Source organism: Choloepus didactylus, chromosome 13, assembly GCF_015220235.1.
Source record: "Choloepus didactylus isolate mChoDid1 chromosome 13, mChoDid1.pri, whole genome shotgun sequence".
Taxonomy (NCBI): Eukaryota; Metazoa; Chordata; class Mammalia; order Pilosa; family Megalonychidae; genus Choloepus; species Choloepus didactylus.
The window spans coordinates 75,117,255-75,125,430 of NC_051319.1; positions in this window are offsets into that span (position 1 = coordinate 75,117,255).

Consider the following 8,176-nt stretch of genomic DNA (forward strand, 5'->3'; position numbering starts at 1 on the left):
TGAAAATTAATTAAAGGCTTGTAACAATCTGAGGAGTGTTTATTCAAGGAAAATGGCTGAATCTCAGAACAGCCATCCTCATGTCATTTTAACTTTCTCTAATCCCACCCTAATCTCCCCAGCTCTGCAGTCTATTTGAAAACCAAAGGCCCTATAACTACAGTACCTGTGAAAACCAGCAACCTGGCAGCCACTAGAGGGGGCAGAATGGATCAAAATCTCCATTCCCAGACAATTGCTGTTATTCAATCTGTCTGGCAGCTCACTGGAGAGTTCCACTCTCAGGATATGTCTTTACTAGATCTGATTCAGAACTTGTTCTATGCAAACAGTCCAATCTGCAGGGCAATCATTGGCAATTGGTAAACATTGTAGCTGCCTGGGGCTGTGTTATCAGTCTGGGTTAACAAGAGCCTGAGGGGATTGGGGGAGGAAAAACTGCGTTAAGAAAATGTCCATAAGGGCTTTCACAAGCTTTTGACATATTCCTAGGATCTACAAGGCCATGTACATGTGCAGGACTGTGCACATGCCCAGGAAAAACCCTGAGAAGGTCCTAAGTTCTCATCTATGGCTGACATTGAAGCTCTACGCATGTCAGAAATGAAGACTAAGGCCCGCCAGAGCACTAAAGACATCCCAATACACATGCATAGTTCCTCAACAAAGACTGGAAGGAAACCAAGAAAAACAGCTCAGGGACTTAATCCCAGAGATAACACTTTTAAATATTAAAATATGCAGTGTGCAAAAGATTAACAGAGAAACAGGAAATGATGGCCCATCCAAAGGAACAAGATAAAAACCCAGGAACAGTCAATGAAGACCAGGCTTTGGCAAAACTGGACAGGGACTTATACAAAACGATCCTCAAGTGAGACCTGGTAGGTTTGCATAGGTTAGTGTGAAATAGAGACACATCCCAAAGTAATCTGGACAGAGAATAAAAATATATATGCAGGGCCCCCTGAGGAGCTTATGAAGCTTGTTACTGCAAAGGAGAGGCTAAACCTGCTTATGATTCTGTGTAAGAGTCTCCCCCTGAGTGCTTCTTTGTTGCTCAGATGTGGCCCTCTCTCTCTAGCTAAGCCCACTCGGCAGGTGAACTCACTGCCCTTCCCACTATTTGGGAACTGACTCCCAGGGGTGTAAATCTCCCTGGCAATGCAGGATATGACTCCTGGGGATGAATCTGAACCCGACATCATGGGATTGAGAACACCTTGACGAAACAGGGGATGAGAAATGAAACAGTTTCAGTGGCTGAGAGATTCCAAATGAAGCTGAGAGGTCATTCTGGTGGGCATTCTTATGCACTCACTATATAGATAACCCTTTTTAGGTTTTAATGCACTGGAATAGCTAGAAGTACATACTTGAAACTATCAAACTGCAACCCAGTAGCTTTGACTCTTGAAGACAATTGTGTATCAATGTAGCTTACAAGGGGTAACAGTGTGATTGTGAAAGCCTTCTGGATCACATTCCCTTTAGTGTATGGATGGATGAGTAGAAGGATGGGGACAAACAACTAAATGAAAAATAGGGTGGGGGGGATGATTTGGGTGTTCTTTTTTACTTTTTTTTTATTCTTATTTTCACTTTTTCTGGTACAAGGAAACTGTTCAAAAAATAGATTGGGGTGATGAATGCACAACTATATAATGATACTGTGAACAACTGATTGTACACTTTGGATGACTGTATGGTTTGTGAATATATCTCAATAAAACTGAATTTTTAAAAAAAGGAAAAAAAATGATCCTCAGTATGCTCAAGGAGATAAAAGAAAACACAGAGAAAGAACTAAAGGATATCAGGAAACCATTGAATGAACAATGTGAGAATCTCAATAAAGGAATACAAATTATAAAAAGGAACCAAATAGAAACAATGGAGTTGAAGACTACAATAACTGAAATAAAAAATTCTATAGATGGTTTCAATAGCAGATTTGATCTGGCAAAAGAAAGAATCAGCATACTCAAAGACAAGACAATTGAAATGATTCAGCCTGAGGAGGAGAAAGAAGAAAAATCTCAAAAAGTGAACAGCACCTAAGAGACCTGTGGGAAACCATCAAGCCTACCAATATATACATTATGGGAGTCCCAGAAAAAAAGAAGAAATAGAGAGAAGTGCAGAATGAATATTCAAAGAAATAATGGCAGAAAACTTCCCAAATTTAAGAAAAGGCATGAATACTCACATTCAAGAAGCCCAGTGAACCCCAAACAGATAAAGTCAAAGAGAACCATGCCAAGATGCATAGTAATTGAACTGTTGAATGTCAAGGAAAAGGAGAAAGTTCTGAAAGCTGCAAGAAAATGGCAATATGTTATGTACAAAAGAGTTACAATAAGATTAAGTGCTGATTTCTTTCAGAAACTACAAAAGCAAAAAGGCAGTGGGATGAAATATTTGATGTGCTGAAAGAAAACAATTGCCAACCAAGAAATTTATGTCTGGTAAGACTGTCTTTCAAAGATGATGGAGAAATTAGGACATTACAACATAAACAAAAGCTGAGAGAGTTCATCACCACTACAGGTGCCCTTCAGACAATACTAAAAAGGAGTTCTTTGAAAAGAAAGGACACTAGTCAGTGCATGGAAGCAGCATAAATAAATAAAGAGCTCCAGTAAAAATAACCATATGGATAAGTATAAAAGTGAGCACTATTGTATTTTTTTGATATGTAACTCCATTTTTTACTTCTTACAGATTTTAAAAGACAAATGCATGAAAATTAATGGTAAATGTATAGTTATGAAAATAAATGTATTAAGATATAATTTGTAACAAGTACAACAGAAAGAGGGGGACAGAGGAGTGGAGGAACAGGGTTTGTGTATGCTACTGAAGTTAACTTGGTATCAAATCAAAAGTGATTATTATAGATTTAGGATGTTAAATTTAAGCCCCATGTAACCACAAAGAAAATATATTAGTAATACATACAGAAAGAAATGAGAAGGAAATAAAAACGGTATGATACAAAAAACAAAACAAAACAAAAAACAACATACACAATATGAAAGTAGAAATTAACAGAGGAACTGAGAGACAAAAAGATGTAAGAATTACAAAGATTAAATAGAAAAACGGCAGAAAAAATCCTGCATTATCAGTAGTTATTTTAAATGTGAATCGATTGAACTCTGTAGTCAAAAGGCAGAGATTGGCAAGTAGACTAAAAAAGCATGACACAAAAGCCCCCTTGAGGGATTGGGGGAAAATGTGGAAATATTAAACTTCCCCACCTGGGGAATCCCTGATAGTCTCACAAGCATTGGGAACTACCAGTTTAATAGGCCAAGCCCTCAATCTTGGGGCTTGCCCTTATGAAACCTATTCCTGCAAAGGAGAAGCTAAGCCTACTTATATTTAGGCTTTTGTTGCTCAGATGCAGCCTGTCTCTCTAAGCCAACTGGGCAGGTGAACTCACTGTCCTCCCTCCTTGTGGGACAAGACTTCCAGGGGTGTAAATCTCCCTGGAAAAATGGGACCTGATTCCTGGGGATGAGCCTGGACCTGGCATTGTGAGATTGAGAAAACATTCTTGGACCAAAAGGGGGAAGAGAAATGAAACAAAATAAAGTTTCAGTGGTTGAGAGATTTCAAAGAGTCGAGAGGTTATTCTGGAAATTATTCTTATGCATTATGCAGATAATCCCTTTTCAGTTTTTAGTGGATTAGAATAGCCAGAAGGAAATACCTGAAACTGTTGAGCTGTAATCCAAAAGCCTTGATTCTTGAAGATGATGGTATAACTAAATAAATTATATAGTGCAACTGTGTGATTGTGAAAACCTTGTGACTGACACTCCCTTTATCCAATATATGGACAGATGAGTAAGAAAATGAAGACTAAATAAATAATGGGGAGTGGGATAAAGGGTATGGGATATTTTGGGTGTTCTTCTTTATTTTTATTTTTGCTTTTTTTTAGAGTAATTAAAATGTTAAAAATTGATTATGGTGATGAATGCACAAGTATATGATGATACTGTGAACCAATGATTGTACACATTGGATGATTATCTGGTATATGAATATATCGCAATAAAACTGCATTTAAAAAAAGCATCGCCCAAGTATATGTTGTTTACAAGAGACTCACCTTAAATTCAAAGACATAAGGTTGAAAGTGAAAGGTTGGGAAAAAAATCTTCTAGACAAGTAGTGACCAAAAGAGAGGTGGAAGATATACTATATCTAACATCAAATAAAATACTTTAGACTTTAAGTCAAAAGCCATTACCAAAAACAAAGAAAGTCAACTTTCTTTGTTGACTCAACAACAACAACAAAAAGGGTCAACTCAACAAGATATAAGATTTATAAATATATGTGCACTTAATGACAGAGACCCAAAATATATGAAGCAAATATTGACAGATTTGAAGGGAGAAATAGTTCTGCATTAATAATAGGAGACTTCATAACACCACCTTCAATAATGAATAAAAAATCTAGACAGAACATCAATAAGGAAATAAAAGACTCAAACAATACTATAGAACAACAAGACTGAAAAGACATACACAACATCGCACCCAATAGCACCCAAGTACACATTCTTCTCTAGTTCACAAGAATCATTCTCCAGGATAGATCATATATTATGTCACAAACAAGTCTCGATAAATTCAAAAACATTGAAGTCATACAATGTATCATCTCTGACCTCAATGGAAAGATGCCAGAAATAAATAACAGAGGGAGAACTGGAAAATTCACAAAAAATGTGGAAAATAAACAACTCATTCTTAAGAAAACAACACAGTAGAAATCACAAGGGAAATTAGGAAATATCCAGAGGCAAATGAAAACACAACATACAAATCTCATGGGATGCAAAAACGACAGTACTAAGAGGGAAATTTATAGCTGTAAATGCTTACATTAAAAAAGAAAAAAAGAATCTCAAATCAGAGCCCTAATAATAAAGCGGGAGGAACTAGGAAAAAAAAGATCAAACTAAACCCAAAGGGAGAAGAAAAGAAATAAGAAAGATTAAGTGAAAATAAATGAAAAAGAATTTAAGAACAGAGAATCAATGTAAACAAAAATTGGTTTTTTGAGATCAATAAAAAACGTTTAGCTAGACTGACAAATTAAAAAGCAAGAGGATGCCACAGTGGTCAAAACAGCCTGGTACTGGCATAATTACAGACATATTGATCAATGAAATTGAATTGAGAGTCCAGAAATTAACCTTCAGATCTACGATCAATTGATTTTGACAAGGCTCCCAAGTCCACTCAACTGGGACAGAACAGTCTCTTCAGTAAATGGTGCTGGGAGAACTGAATATTCATATCCAAAAGAATGAAAGATGACCCCTATCTCATACCCTATACAAAAATTAATTCAAAGTGGATCAAAGACCTAAATATAAGAGCCAGTACCATAAAACTCCTAGAAGAAAATGTAGGGAAACATCATCAAGATCTAGTGATAGTGTAAAGTCCATAGATGTAAGCTCTCATGACAGTTGCATCTATTCCTGAGTTTTGACTGTTATTTAAGAGACGTTTATTTGGTACAGAATTTATATTCTCTGTAGCACGCTTTCTAATATAACTGGTATGGTCAGTCTATTTAAACCACATGGTTGCATGGAACCTAGAATGGGGGATGAGATCTTGTTATTCTCTAGAGGTAACTGTGATACCCCAATGTACCCCAGAGTCCTTTGAGCAGAAAATAATAAAGTATTTGCAAAGTCCTCTTGAGGGACTGGGGGAAAATATGGAAATATTAGACTTTCTCACCTGGGGAATTCCTGATATTCCTGCAAGCATTAGAGAACCCCAATTTAATAAGTCAAGCCCCCATTCTTGGTGCTTGCCAATATGAAATTTATTCCTGCAAAAGAGATGTTAAGCCTACTAATAATTATGCCTAAGAGTCAACCCCAGAGAACCTCTTTTGTTGCTCAGATGTAGCCTTTCTCTCAGCCAACTCTGCAAATAAACTCACCTCCCCACTACATAGACTGACTCCCAGGGGTGTAAGTCTCCCTGGCAACATGGGACAGAACTCCCAGGGATGAGCCTAGCCCTGGCATCATGGGATTGAGAAAGCCTTCTTGACCAAAAGGGGGAAAAGAAATGAAACAAAATAAAGCTTCAGTGGTTGAGAGATCTCAAATAGAGATAAGAGGTCAATCTGGAGGTTATTCTTACACATTATATAGATATTCCTTTTTAGTTTTTAGTGTATTAGAATAGCTAGAAAGAAATATCTAAATCTGTTGAACAGTAATCCAGAAGACTTGGTTCTTGATGATACTTTTATAACTATATAGCTTTTATTGTGTGACCATGTGACAGTGAAAACCTGGTGATTGACACTCCTTTCAACCAGTATATTGGACAGATGAATAATAAAATAATGACAAAAATACATAAGTAATAGAGGGGGATAAGGGGGATGAGATGGTTTGAGTGTTCTTTTTAATTTTTAATTTTTTTTATTTTAGAGTAATGAAAATGTTTGAAAATTGGGTGTGGCAATGAATGCACAATTATACAATTAAACTGTGAACCACTGATTGTATACTTTGTATGGATTATATGGAATGTAAGTATATATCAATAAAATTGCATTAAAAAAAGATCTAGTGATAGGCAGTAGTTTCTTAGACTTTACAAACAAATCACAAGCAACAAAAGAAAAAAAATAGATTAATGGGACCTCCTTAAAATTGAATACTGTGCTTCAAAGGACTTTGTCAAAAGGGTAAAAATGTAGCTGACTCAATGGGAGAAAATATTTGGAAACCACTTATCCGATAAGGGTTTGATATCCAGAATATACAAAGAAATCCTACAATTTAACAATAAAAAGACAACCCAATTTAAAAATTGGCAAAAGACATGAACAGACATTTTTCCAAAGAGGAAATACAAATGGCTAAAAAGCATATGAAAAGATGCTAGCTTCACTAGCTATAAAAGAAATGCAAATCAAAACCACAATGTTTTTTCATCCCACACCTATTAAAGAAACAGGAAACTACAAGTGTTGGAGAGAATGTGGGGAAATAGGAACACTTATTCACTGCTGGTACAAATGTAAAATGGTACAGCCACTGTGGAGGATGGTTTGGTGTTTCCTCAGGAAGCTAAGTATAGAGTTGCCTTATGACCCAGCAATCCTGCTACTTGGTATATACCCAGAAGATCTGAAAACAGGGAAGAGGTATTTACACATTGACATTCACAGTGACATTATACACAACTGCCAAAAGATGGAAACAACCCTAGTGTCCATCAACAGATGAATGGAGAAACAAAACGTGGCATAAACATACAATGGAATATTATTCAGCAATAAGAAGGAATAAAGTCCTGAAGCACGTGACAATATGGGTGAACCTTGAGGACATTATGTTAGATGAAATAAGTCAGACACAAAAGGACAAATATTGTATGATCTCACTGATATGAACTAATTATAATATATAAACTCATAGACATAAAATCTAGAATATAGGTTACCAGTATATAGAATAGGCTAGAGAATGGTGAGCAGTTGCTTACTATGTGCAGAATTTTTAACTAGGTCAAACTTAAACATTTGGAAATGGATATAGGTGATGGTAGTATTTTATTGGGAGTATAATTAACAGTGCTGAATTGTGGGTGAATGTGGGGGAAAGGAGAAGTTTAAAGTCATGTATGTCACCAGAAAAAAAAGCTGGAGGTTAAAACATTGGAATGTTTAACACAGTGCATCTTGTGGTGGACAATGACTGTGATTAACTGTACAAATATAAAAAAGTTCTTTCATGAACTAGAACAAATGTATGACACTATTACAAGGAGTTAATAATAGAGGGGTATATAGGGGAAAATGTACCTATTGCAAACTATGGGCTTTAATTAACAGCACTATCTTAATATTCTTTCATCAACAGTAACAAATGTACCACACCAATACTAGGGTACAATAATGGGGAGGAGGTAAAGTGTATGGAATGTTTTAGGTTTTCTATTATTTTTCTTTTTCTGGAGTAGTGAAAATGTTCTAAAATTGAGCATGGTGATGAATGCACAACTCTGTAATGATATTGTGAGCCACTGATTGTATACTTCAGATGAATTGTATGGTATGTGAATATATTTCAATAAAATTGAATTATTTAAAAAAAAAAAGCAAGAGG